The sequence below is a fragment of the Phocoena sinus genome, chromosome 3 (assembly GCF_008692025.1).
Source record: "Phocoena sinus isolate mPhoSin1 chromosome 3, mPhoSin1.pri, whole genome shotgun sequence".
Lineage (NCBI taxonomy): Eukaryota > Metazoa > Chordata > Mammalia > Artiodactyla > Phocoenidae > Phocoena > Phocoena sinus.
This window is the reverse complement of record NC_045765.1, coordinates 99,746,449-99,760,832: the sequence shown is the minus strand read 5'-3', so window position 1 is coordinate 99,760,832 and position 14,384 is coordinate 99,746,449.

The following is a 14,384-nucleotide window of genomic DNA, read 5'->3' as shown; positions in this document are numbered from 1 at the left end:
ACACACTAGCTGTATCAGAAGAGTTTAAAATGTAAATCCTGTAGAGAAACCCTCACTGATTAATTAAAACAGGAAAGAAAACAGAAAAGAACTCACTGAGAGTATGTAGTATAAATTATAGTACTAATGGACTGGCAGGAAAACCAGCCTCAGAAAATTCGAACCAAAAAGCCAGTAGAAGGTAATGACAAGGTTGCACTGGATGAAGGATGGAAGAGGAGAAGGACATAATCATTTGAGGAGCAGAATCTACCTGGTCTCTTACCCTGAAATATGGAGGTGATAGGAGGGTGTTCCTACTTTGGACAAGGTTTGATGTGTGTTAGTAGCGTCATGATTTCCTTGTATTTACATTTTGATTTTGTTCCCCTTTCATTGTAATAACCACCCTATAATCTCCCAATGTTAAAATCTACTCATCCTTAAAAAGTCAGCTCCAATGCCAATATTCCCTAATGCTTTGCTGGGTTTGCCAAGCAGAATTGATTTCTCTCTCTTCTAACTCATAGTGCACTTTTCCCTTCTCTTATGAAACTTATTGCAAGATGTCTAGTATTAAAGTATGTGTTAAACTGCCTTATCAACCTAACCATATGTAAGTACCTTGAAGGCAAAGGCCTTGGCTTAGTTTTTTTTTATGTCCTAGCGTATCTTAAAGCAACAGGTGCTCAGACATATTTGAGCATGATGAGGCTGGGTACCAAGGTAGAGATTTTGTAAATAGCTTAGCAATAAGTTCTGCATGAATATTTCCTGTTTATTGATTAAAAAGCCCATAAAGATCATTCTCTTCCCTTAATGTGTCATTAATTAAAAGCTTTCAGAAGATCAGACATATGCAGAAGCTTTTTTTAAAAATTTAAATATACTTTGAGATTAATGATTGATATTGCCTCGGAATATTGAATAAGATAAAACAGCAAAATCTCTCCAAGTTATTAGTTTCCTTATCTATAATTTTAACCAATGACTCAAAGTGATTTTTGTTTTTGTTATTAGGTAAGTGCTTTCAGGGGATTACAAATAGCTTTGCTTTTAGATCAGATACATTTTTTTCATCAGGTAAATGTGGATATGCTTGTAATTTTTAGATTGATTAAATTATTATGGTTGAGAACCTCTATTTTTACCTTTATGCCATTTTAATGCTCAGCCAAGACAGAAAAGTGAACATGTGCAAAATCAGATTTCAACCAAATAAAAGTGTATGTACAATGGAAGCTTAAAAATTTGAAAATAAAATTTGAGTGTGGTAACCATCCTTCAAGATGGCCCTCAAATAGCCTCACCTCTGGTATTGAAGCCCTTGTGTAGTCCCCTCCCATATTAAGCTGGGTTTGGTTTGTGTGACCGTTAGCATATGGCAGAAGTGATGGCGTGTGACTCCCAAAGGTAGGTTGTAAAAAACTGTGCCTCTTCTGCCTTGTGCTCTTGGATCAGGCATTGGGGAATCCAGCTCTCGTGTCATGAGGACATTCAAGGAGCTTTCTAGAGTTTCACATCAAAGGGACTGATACCTCTTGTCAAAAGGGTTAACACCAACTTGCCAGTCACCTGAGTGAATCACCTTGGAAGCAGATCCTCCCGCTGCAGCCAAATCATAAAATGCTAACAGTGCTGGCACCTAAACTGCAACCTCATGAGAGATCTTGAGCTGTAACTGCCCAGCCAAGCCACTTCTGATTTCCTGACCCACTGGAACCTTGAGATAGGAAGTTATTATTGTGTTTTAAGCCATTACGTTTTGGGGGTAACTTGTTACACAGCGTATAACTAATACAAAGACATGTTTGTTCAACATACAATGTGCAAATATAAGGCAAATAAATACCTGTAGAGACTGAGGACATTGTAAAGATTTCTTTAATTAGATAACCATACAGCTCACAGTGCAGATATTTTTACAGTAAGTAGTATAGTTGTCAAGAACTAAGTAGAGAATGTGTTGGACACAGATTTGGCAAGGAAATTATTGTTTTTTGCTGTATGATGACTTGAAGATGGATACCATACCGTACATATGTTCAACTGTGACAGCTAAAGTATTTCTCCATTAGACTTTTGCAACAGGTTCTACCAATATGTATTAAGCATATAGCTCTATTGGTAAGAAACATATGTTCATTTATAGATAAAAATATTTCCAGAAAGTATCATCTTATTATTTTTGAAAGTTCAGCATCATAGCAAATGATGCATGGGTTTTGTGACATTGCTGGATGCCTCTCCATATGGGGAGCTGAGCCTGCACACACGTGGTAATGCACGCATCACCACATATTCACTAATGAAGCAAGGTAAAGAAACAGAGAAACTTTCATTCCCTCAACATGCAGCTGGTGTGTGATGCCAGATGTAAAATCATTGATGCTCTTGCCAAGTTCTCAGGAATATGTCTTGATTTATTTAAACTCAGTCAAGAATACATTGATTTAAAAAAAATAGTCAAATTCAAGGAGACTTATTAGTAGGTGAATAGAAATATATCTTTTAAAATAAAATATTGGCTGTCTATTAAATATGAAATTCTTATTTATATCTTTCATTCTTTCTTTGTGGGTTATTGTGGTTTTTCTCTGAAGAAAGAGTTAATGACTTTACTTTCTAATCCCTCAACTCCTACAGAATTACTTTATAATGAGGCATATAAACTCACTAGAGCTGTAATTGAAAAAAAAATCGTTATTTTGAAACAAATGTTACAGATGCCTATCCAAAATGGATAGTAAATGGCATATCTTCTTTTAATAGTCTCAAGCATTTCCTTTGATACTTTGTAATTTGTGATTAGAATTGATTATAATAGAGACCAAGCTGTAGGGTTTCTTCCAGAGCTGCTGTCTCTGCCATCTGCAGTATCAGGACATGAAGCACTACAAGAGTTAGAGATTTTTTTCCCCCAGAGGAAACTTTTTATCTGGCAATAGGAACTGCAGGCATTCTGGGTGACTTGTCACAATCAGGGGCAGCTATGATCTAGCACTATTGGAAAAGGGAACTAACTTTATCGAGCTTCTGCCCTGTGCCAGGCACTCTGGCATCTCACTCCATTCTCAAAACAACCTTGTGTTTCAGTAGCACAACTTCCCTTTCTTCTTACCATGGCAAAAATGTGGTAAAAATATGGACATTTAAAAAAAAATTGTGGCAAAATCTACGTAACATGAAATATACAATTTTAATTATTTTTAAGGGTGCAGTTCACTCAGTTTGGCAGCATTAAGTGCGTTCACACTGTTGTGCGACCATCAACACCATCCATCTCCAGAATCAAGGAGCCCTTCTCCTCTTAAGGAAAAATTACCCAGGAAAGGAACAGTGTTAAAAACTATATTAATGTAAGAGACTACTACAAGCAACTCTATGCCAATAAAATGGAAAACCTGGAAGAAATGGACCAAGTCTTAGAAAGGTATAACCTTCCAAGACTGAACCAGGAAGAAATGGAAAATATGAACAGGCCAAACACAAGTAATGAAACTGTGATTAAAAATCTTCCAGCAAACAAAAGTCCAGGACCAGATGGCTTCACAGGTGAATTCTATCAAACATTTAGAGAAGAGCTAACACCCATCCTTCTTAAACTCTTCCAAAAAATTGCAGAGGAAGGAACACTCCCAATCTCATTCTACAAGACCACCTGATACCAAAACCAGACAAAAATACTACAAAAAAAGAAAATTACAGACCAATATCACTGATGAATATAGATGCAAAAATCCTCAACAATGTACAAGCAAACATAACCCAACAACACATTAAAAGGATCATACACCATGGTCAAGTGGGATTTATCCCAGGGATGCAAGGATTCTTCAATATACACAAATCAATCAATGTGATACACCATATTAACAAGTTGAAGAATAAAAACCACATGATCATCTCAATAGATGCAGAAAAAGCTTTTGACAAAATTCAACAACCATTTATGATAAGAACTCTCCAGAAAGTGGGCATAGAGTGAACCTACCTCAACATAATAAAGGCCGTATATGACAAACCCACAGCAAACATCATTCTCAATGGTGAAAAATGGAAAGCATTTCCTCTAAGGTCAGGAACAAGACAAGGATGTCCACTCTCACCACTATTATTCAACATAGTTTTGGAAGTCCTAGCCACGGCAATCAGAGAAGAAAAAGAAATAAAAGGAATCCAAATTGGAAAAGAAGAAGTAAAACTGTGACTGTTTGCAGGTGACATGATACTCTACATAGAGAATCCTAAAGATGCCACCAGAAAACTACTAGAGCTAATCAATGAATTTGCAGGATACAAAATTAATGCACGGAAATCTCTTGCATTCCTATACACTAACAATGAAAGATCAGAAAGTGAAATTAAGGAAACAATCCCATTCACCACTGCAACAAAAAGAATAAAATACCTAGGAATAAGCCTACTTAAGAAGGTAAAAGACCTGTATGCAGAAAACTATAAGACACTGATGAAAGAAATCAAAGATGACACAAACAGATGGAGAGATATACCATGTTCTTGGATTGGAAGGCTCAATATTGTGAAAATGACTATACTACCCAGAGCAATCTACAGATTCAATGCAATCTCTATCAAATTACCAATGGCATTTTTTACAGAACTGGAACAAAACATCTTAAAATTTGTATGGAGACACAAAAGACCCTGCATAGCCAAAGCAGTCTTGAGGGGAAAAAAAATAAAAAATGGAGCTGGAGGAATCAGACTCCCTGACTTCACACCATAGTACAAAGCTACAGTAATCAAGACAATATGGTACTGGCACAAAATTAGAAATATAGATCAAAGGAACAGGATAGAAAGCCCAGAGATAAACCCATGCAGCTATGGTTGACTAATGTATGACAAAGGAGGCAAGGATACACCATGGAGAAAAGACAGTCTCTTCAGTAAGTTGTGCTGGGAAAACTGGACAGCTACATGTAAAAGAATGAAATTAGAATGCTCCTTAACACGGTACACAAAAATAAACTCAAAATGTATTAAAGACGTAAAAAACTCGTAGAGGAAAACATAGGGAGAGCACTCTTTGACATTCACAGCAAGATCTTTTTTGACCCACCTCCCAGAGTAATGGAAATAAAAACAAAAATAAACAAATGGGACCTAATTAAACTTAAAAGCTTTTGCAAAGCAAAGGAAACTACAAACAAGACAAAAAGACAACCCTCAGAATGGGAGAAAATATTTGCAAACAAATCAATGGACAACGGATTAATCTCCAAAATATATAAATAGCTCACGCAGCTCAATATCAAAAAAACAAACAACCCAATCAGAACATGGGCAGAAGACCTAAATAGACATTTCTCCAAAGAAGACATACTGATGGCCAAGAGACACATGAAAAGCTGCTCAACATCACTAATTATTAGAGAAATGCAAAGCAAAACTACAATGAGTTGTCACCTCACACCAGTTATAATGGACATCATCAGAAGATCTACAAACAACAAATGTTGGAGAGGTTGTGGAGAAAAGGGAACCCTCTTGCACTGTTGGTGGGAATGTAAATTGATAGAGCTACTATGTAGAACAGTATGGAGGGTCCTTAAAAAACTAAAAATAGAATTACCATATGACCCAGCAATCCCACTACTGGGCATATATCCAGAGAAAACCATAATTCAAAAAGACACAGTTACCCCAATGTTCATTGCAGCACTATTTACAATAGCCAGGTCATGGAAGCAACCTAAATGCCCATCGACAGATGAATGGATAAAGATGTGGTACATATATACAATGGAATATTACTCAGCCATAAAAAGGAATGAAATTGGGTCATTTGTAGAGACATGGGTGGACCTAGAGACTCATACAGAGTGAAGTAAGTTAGAAAGAGAAAAACAGATATCGTCTATTAATGCATATATATGGAATCTAGGAAAATGGTACAGATGAACCAGTTTGCAAGGCAGAAATAGACACAGATGTAGAGAACAGATGTATGGACACCAAGGGGGGAAAGCGGGGGTTGGTGGTGGTGGGATGAATTGGGAGATTGAGATTGACATATATACACTAATATGTATAAAATAGCTAACTAATAAAAAAATATCATGGAGGGGCTTCCTTGGTGGCACAGTGGTTGAGAGTCTGCCTGCCTATGCAGGGGACACGGGTTCGTGCCCCGGTCTGGGAAGATCCCACATGCCGTGGAGCGGCTGGGCCCGTGAGCCATGGCCGCTGAGCCTGCGCGTCCGGAGCCTATGCTCCACCATGGGAGAGGCCACAACAGTGAGAGGCCCACGTACCGCAAAAAAAAAAAAAAAAAAAAAAAAATATATATATATATATATATATCGTGGAGAAAAATCCCCCCCACCACCAAAAAAGCTATATTAATGTATCTTAGGTTTAATTAACCTTATAGCAGCCCAGTCAATATTTTGGTACCTATGAGAAGCAAGATATCATACTAAGCTGTTTAGAGGATATACAGGCTAACGAGGTGAAAGCCCCACTCTCCAGTGTAGATTGGAATTCTGTAGTCTGGCCTTGATTTCTTTAGGAACTTCATTCATTTGACAAGTCTAGAATATTTTCTCCATGCCAGGAACTCTGCTTGGCATTGATATGTAGTGGAGCATAGTTGCAGCTGCCTTGGAACTACATTCAAATCATTGTCAGTGTGGCCCTCATCTGTTCCTCCTCAGCTTTTGTGAAGGGAGTTGGAAGGGTAATCCCGAAACTATGCAGAAGTAGTAACAGCAGCCTTTTGTTATATATTTATTTATACAAAGCACTGTATAAATAGCTATAGTCTTTTTGAATTCCTACAACAACCCTAAAAAGTAAGTACATTTATCATTTTTATTTTAGAGATGAGGAATTCTAAGCACACATATGTTAAATAAGGCCTATAGTCACACAGTGGTAGGACTAGGGTATAAGCTCAGGTCATCTTATTCTAGAAGCTAGATGTTTAACCCTACCCCATACTGCCTCTGTTATGTGACCTTCATGGAGCTCCTAAATTAATTGTTCAAAACAAATCACTCTTCAAGGGAGGAGTCTGGAGGGAGGGACACACAGAGGCTAGGAGAATTACTCTAGGGGATCTCCCTCCAAGTGGAAGGATTTCCTACCACAAAGCAACAAGGCTAGCCCAAAGGTCCTCTGTGGAAATCAGAAATAGGTAAACCTTCCTCCCAGAAGATTTCAGTTATAAAATTTCCTGCAGGAAAATTTTCCATTAAAAAATACACAAATTTGTGATAACTGTGTTGTGGGTAACACATTTTGCTGTTGTATAATGCATAACTGACACAACCATATGTGGTAGCCTTGCCCCCTAACACCCTGTTGTGGGCTGAATTTTGTCCCCCCCCCACCCAATTTTTATGTTGAAATCTCATCTCTCAGTACCTCAGAATATAACTGTATTTGAAAATAAGGTTTTTTAAAAGAGGTGATTACCTTAAAATGAGGCCTTTAGGGTGTGGTCCTAATCTAACTTGGTGTCCTCATAAGAAAAGGTAATGCCAGGGGCGACACGCACAGAGGGAAAACCATGCTAAGAGATTGCAGGAGGGTGGCCATCTGCAAGCCAAGGAGGGAGGCCTCAGAGGAAACCAATCCTGCCCAAACCTTGAACTTGGACTTCCAGCCTCTGAAATTGTGGGAAAAAGAAATTGTCTTGTTTAAGACACCAGTCTGAGGTGTTTTGTTATGGCAGCCTCCGAAAACTACTATGCATCTGTAACATTTTCGACTGACTAATTTAAAGCGTGGGTATGGATATGCCATGATGGGCATTGAAAGAGAGAGAGAGAGAGAGAGAGAGAGAGAGAGAGAGAAGAGGGGAAGGGAATGAGAGAAATATCTATACTGGGGTACAGAACCCTCAGCATCTTAAAAATTTGATGTTTCTAATTCTTCACCTGGTAGTGTATTACCTTGCTTTTGTAGCATCAATTACAATTATATATTTATTTGTGTACTTATTTGAATAATTTTCCCCCATTATGCTTTATGCTTCATAAGAGACCTTCCTTATGTCCTCAGCATCTACATAGTGAATGGCATATACTAAGTGATCAATTAATATTTGTTGGGTTAAAGAATGAAGGAAGCAATGAGTGTATCTCTGAACTTGTGAATGTTTTCAATCAGATTATTACCTGATTAATGGTGATACATACCTCCAATAAAAATGAAAATATAATAATTATACAGAATAATAGTACATTTTTTTCCCAGTTAAAATGACTAAAGTATACCCAGAAGTAAAACATGGCTTCATTAGAGTACTTTTGCTTAAAAGATTTATTTTTATTTGATGACATACAAACCTGAGGTCTGGACCATTTTCTGTCTTTAGAAGTCCCATGACTTTTCTTAATGCACTAGGTTCAATATGCCAGCCAAATTCTAGTAATTATGTGTTTCCTTTGCAGAATTCCCAAAGAGTATGGATTCGGAAGATAATTCTTTTCTTTCCCCTGTTGACCATTATGGCAATTTATTGAAACCACCAATGTGTAATGCAGCTGGTGGAAAATATCAACTTGAGCCACAGCCATAGTTATGTTCGTTGGTTCGACAACCCCCCACAAGTTACTGAAACAATTATCTGATTTATGAGAGTTTGAACTCAAGGGTAGACTGGCTTGATGGTTAAAATGATGAAGAATAAAAAAAGAGGGAAAAACTTGAAATTCCTATAGAACCTCTTTAGCTGGTCTTTTCAAACTCCTATTTATTCATGTACCAGTGCTAAGAATTTTACATTTATTATATCATTTATTTTAATTATTACTTCACCTTGTAAAGTTGGTACAATTATTGGCCCACTTTTTTAGATGAAGTAACTAACTGTAGTTGGGTGAGTTAAGCGACTTGCTCAAGGTGACCCAGCTATCACTAGAATCCAGACTTTTCTTTTCTTTTTTGACTGGTAAAAAAATATTACATTTATTATAGGTGATGTATAAAATATATAAGGTATTAAGAACAAAATAAAAAAATCAACAATAACCCCCAAAGCCAGAAATAACCGTGATTGACATTTTGGTGAATGTCTTTCCAGTGTTTATCCTCCATGATTATGTGTGTCTTGTAAAATGTTATAATATTATATACAGTATTTTTTAACCTGCTTCTCAAAATTTTTTATATTATTTCACTGAATACATTTATACAGCATCACTTTTAGTGCTTATATACTATTCTGATTTATTAATGAATTATATTTTACTTCACCAATCTTTTACTTTTAGACATTTAGTCTATAGTTACTTTGCTATTAAAAATATTGTGACTAGGGAATCCCCTGGCGGTCCAATGGTTAGGACTTGGCACTTCCACTGAAGGCGGCATGGGTTCCGTCCCTGGTCCGGGAACTAAGATCCCACATGCCCACAGTGCTGCCAAAAAAAAAAAAAAAAAAATTGTTACTAAATCTTTGAACACAAAGTTAGTTGTATTAACATTAAATTGCTAAAATAAAAAAAAATTTAGCATCTTTATTGGAGTATAATTGCTTTACAGTGGTGTGTTAGTTTCTGCTATATAACAAAGTGAATTAGCTGTAAGTATACATATATCCCCATATCCCCTCCCTCTTGCGTCTCCCTCCCACTCTCCCTATCCCACCCCTCTAGGTGGTCACAAAGCACTGGGCTGATCTCCCTGTGTGATGCAGCTGCTTCCCACTAGCTATCTCTTTTACATTTGGTAGTGTATATATGTCCATGCCACTCTCTCACTTCGTCCCAGCTTACCCTTCATCGTCCCTGTATTAAAATTAAAAATTTTATGTAATTCACATTGTCCATCTCTAAATTCTATAGAAAAAATAGTTTTCTCTGAATTCATGGACTTCTTATGGAAGGAAAAGTTCCATTTTTCTCTGTTTACTTAATCTCCTTGCACTAACAGTGTCTTCCCTAAGAACTAGTGAGCAGGGAAGTCTTCCCTAAAGAAGACTGACTCTGTGGCAAGGGTTCCAAAGTGCAGGTGAACTTGACATAGATGGGAAATTGTTGCAGAAAAGCAAGATGAGGCCAGAGTGCAAACAGGCAAAGTCAAGTTTCTGTTCTGTTATAAATTAGGGGAAATCATTTTTCTTTTTACTATCTACTATTGTACAATTTTAAAGTACAAGTTTTTTCTTTTTTCTTTTAATTTTGGGGAGCCACAAAAATTTATGTTGCAAACAAAAGCCTTTCTGTAAAGGAATAGATTGTTATTTTTGTGCACTTTTTGGTAGTGCATTATAGTAAATATTCAAGAACTATTTTTTGCTTGGAATGCAAACTATTTTCAGTAGAAACTACCAACTGAAATTTTATCCTACTTGATTTACTTGACCTAATAAATGATCCTTAAAATATAAAATTTAGGGGCTTCCCTGGTGGCACAGTGGTTGAGAGTCCACCTGCCCATGCAGGGGACGCGGGTTCGTGCCCCGGTCTGGGAAGATCCCACATGCCGCGGAGCGGCTGGGCCCGTGAGCCATGGCCGCTGAGCCTGTGCGTCCGGAGCCTGTGCTCCTCAACGGGAGAGGCCACAACAGTGAGACGCCCGCGTACCACACACACAAAAATTTTTTTAAATATATATATAAAATTTAACTCCAAATAATATCTGTGTTTAATATGTTATTATTAAACATCAGCTTATCATTTTATTACTATTATTATAAATTTATTTATTTATCTATTTATTTTTGGTTGCATTGGTTCTTCGTTGCTGTGCGCCAGCTTTCTCTAGTTGCGGCATGCGGGGGCTATGCTTCATTGAGGTGCCCAGGCTTCTTGTTGTGGTGGCTTCTGTGGTTGTGGAGCACGGACTTCAGTAGTTGTGGCACATGGGCTCCATAGTTGTAGCTCATTGTCTCTAGAGTGCAGGCTCAGTAGTTGTAGCGCACGGGCTTAGTTGCTCCACAGCATGTGGGATCTTCCTGGACCAGGGCTTGAACCTGTGTCCCCTGCGTTGGCAGGTGGATTCTTAACCACTGAGCCACCAGGGAAGCCCTGTTATTACTATTATTGAACATCAATTGTTTTGCTAGGTTGAGGTGTGCAGTTTTTTTTTTTTTCTTGTTTTAAAGAATGATAGCTTAATGTGGAATCTATCTCAACTCTCAGACTATGAACTACATACACAACACCTTTTTCCATGGAAGCTAATGGAGTTATTTATTTATTTATTTTAAACATTTTACCCCTTTATTTTTAAAATTTTTTTCAGTTACACACATATATATATATATATATATATATATATACATCCATTCTTTTTCAGATTCCTTTCCCATATTGGTTATTACAGAATACTGAGTAGAGTTCCCTGTGCTATACAGTAGGTCCTTGTTGATTATCTATTTTATGTGTAGTAGTATGTATATGTTAATCCCAAACTCCTAATTTATCCCTCCCCCACCACCTTTCCCCTTTGGTAACCATAAGTTTGTTTTTAAAGTCTGTGAGTCTGTTTCTGCTTTGTAAATAAGTTCATTTGTATCATCTTTTTAGTTTCACATATAAGTGATAGCATATGATATTTGTCTTTCTCTGTCTGACTTACTTCACTTAGTTTGATAATCTCTAGGTCCATCCATGTTGCTGCAAATGGCATTATTTCATTCTTTTTTTATGGCTGAGTAACATTCCATTGTATATATGTACCACATCTTTATCCATTCATCTGTCGATGGGCATTTAGGTTGCTTCCATGACCTGGCTATTGTAAATAGTGCTGCAGTGAACATTGGAGTGCATGTATATTTTCGAATTATGGTTTTCTCTGGATATATGCCCAGGAGTGGGATTGCTGGATCATATGGTAGTTCTATATTTAGTTTTTTAAGGAACCTCCATACTGTTCTCCATAGTGGCTGTACCAATTTACATTCCCACCAACAGTGTAGGAGGGTTCCCTTTTCTCCACACCCTCTCCAGCATTTACTGTTTGTAGAATTTTTGATGATGGCCATTCTGACCAGTGTGAGGTGATACCTCATTGTAGTTTTGCTTTGCATTTCTCTAATAATTAGTGATGTTGAGCATCTTTTCATGTGCTTTTTGGCCATCTGTATGCCTTCTTTGGAGAAATGTCTATTTAGATCTTTTGCCCATTTTTTTGATTAACCTGTTTCTTTTTTTGATATTGAGCTGCATGAGATGTTTGTATATCTTGGAGATTAATCCCTTGCTGGTCGGTTCACTTGCAAATATTTTCTCCCATTCTGTGGGTTGTCTTTTCGTCTTGTTTATAGTTTCCTTTGCTGTGCAAAAGCTTTTGAGTTTAATTAGGTTCCATTTGTTTATTTTTGTTTTTATTTTCATTACTCTAAGAGGTGGGAGTTTTAGTTTAAAAACATTTAAAATATATGTTCTTGGGTCTCAGATCATATATTTTTTTAAAAGTTGAAGTATAGTTGCTGTACAGTATTATGTAAGTTATAGGTGTACACTATAGTGATTCACAGATTTTAAAGTTTATAATCCATTTATAGTTATAAAATATTGGCTATATTCCCTGTGTTGTACAGTATATCCTTGGAGTTTATTTTATACCTTATAGTTTGAACCTCTTAGTCCCCTACCTCTATATTGTCCCTCCCCACTTCCCTCTCCCTGCTGGTAACCACCAGTTTGTTCTCTATAGCAGACCATATCTTTTGAATCAGAATATCTGAGCAAGCATCACAGGTAATTCTGTGTCATTCTAAAGCTTGAAAACCTCTGTTTTTAGAAAGAATATATCTGGAACAGTCATTTTTTTCCTGCATTTATTCACATAAAATAGTTCCTGAACACTCAGTATATGAGGGTATGAGGGGGACTATTTGAGGCACTGAGGGGATAAGAAGACAAATTAGACATACTCCTTCCTTGCAAGAGCAGAGACCTTAGCAGGGAAAGAAGATCCTTGAATAAAAACAACAATTACAATACAAAACAATATGTTTTCCTATCAAATTACAGCAAATAAAGGCTCTAAGAGAGAACAGGAAAAACTTCTGATGGGGGATCTGTGGAAATGTGATGTGAGACTTAAGGTGTGGAGGACATCTGAGCTGATGCCAAAACGTGTGTGTGTGTGTGTGTGTGTGTGTGTGTGTGTGTGTGTGTGTGTGTGTGTGGGGGTGGTTGGAATGTGCTGGGGCTGGGGAGATTGTAGTACAGGAAGAGGAAGCAGCAGGAGTTAAGGCAGTAGCGTGTGGTACCAGGAGGAGGATTATAGTCAGCATGACTGGTACCCAGAAAAATAGGAGGAGGTAAAACTAAAAGGCAGTTTAGGATGCATTTGGAAGTAGCTTGGAATATCTTTGTATAGCAGACAGGGGAAAATCACAAAATACTTCTGACAAAAATAGTGACCCAATCAAGGCAGAGCCCAAACTCAAAGCTGAAGCTACCTGCCAGATGGATTGTTTGGAAGAGTCAAGGGGCTATAGTCAGGGAGCCAAATGTAAGGTCAAAACCAAATTAGAGATGAAGCAATGGGAAAAGAAAGCAGCAGAGAGCTGCAAAAAAGTGCTGAACAAAAAACCGTTCCGACTTGGTGTTTAATTAGATATGATGAGGGTGGGTGAGGAATGAGGCAAGATGACTCATGTTTGGAGCTTGAGAGAACAAGTGTACCCTTAACAAACAAGGAAGTCAGCAGAAGCTGGTTCTTGGGGAAGTTTAATTTTAGAAATTTAAAGTTTGAGGTGCTTCCTGGGTATCCAAATTTAAACCTTTTATTGCCAAAGCTAACAGGCAATTCTGTTCCGTTACCAGAGAGTCCTGCTGTTAACCAATCACCTACCTTACTTTTTCCATTGGGTTCCCTATCTTCTCCCCCAGCGTTCTTTAAATCCTTCTTGCACCGGCAATGTCAGGTCTTTTCTGTACATTCTTGGACTAAGACACTGGAGAATCTGCAAGACATATAAACATTTTTTTCTTGTTAATATTGATTAGTTCCCATACTAAAATGTCAAGGGGTCACTATGGAAGCCCATGATGGTTCTTTTCTCTAGGTCTTACTAAAGATGCCTTCTATACTAGCAGGAAAGCCATGAAGAAAGGACAGAGTGAATCATGGGGAAAGAATATTCCATCTCACCACCCAATACAATTATATAGTTATATGAGTGGAATCGGAACTCTTGGAGAGGTCAGGGTTAGAAAGAGAGATTGATTGATTTGGGAGTTTTTTGAATGAAATTGAGTAGGAAAGCAGAGAAGCAGTAGATTTTCTGAGTGTATGCTTTAGCAAGTTCTGTTTTACAATTCACATTTTGTTGGTGACTGGCTCTCTTCTAGAATAGATCACACTGTCCTCGGGCACAGTGAGTCATTTCACGTTATTGTCTTCCTCAGTTCTACTCTGCATTTATCCTTTATCAGCTTGCTCTCATCTCTAACCCTTTTGCCAGT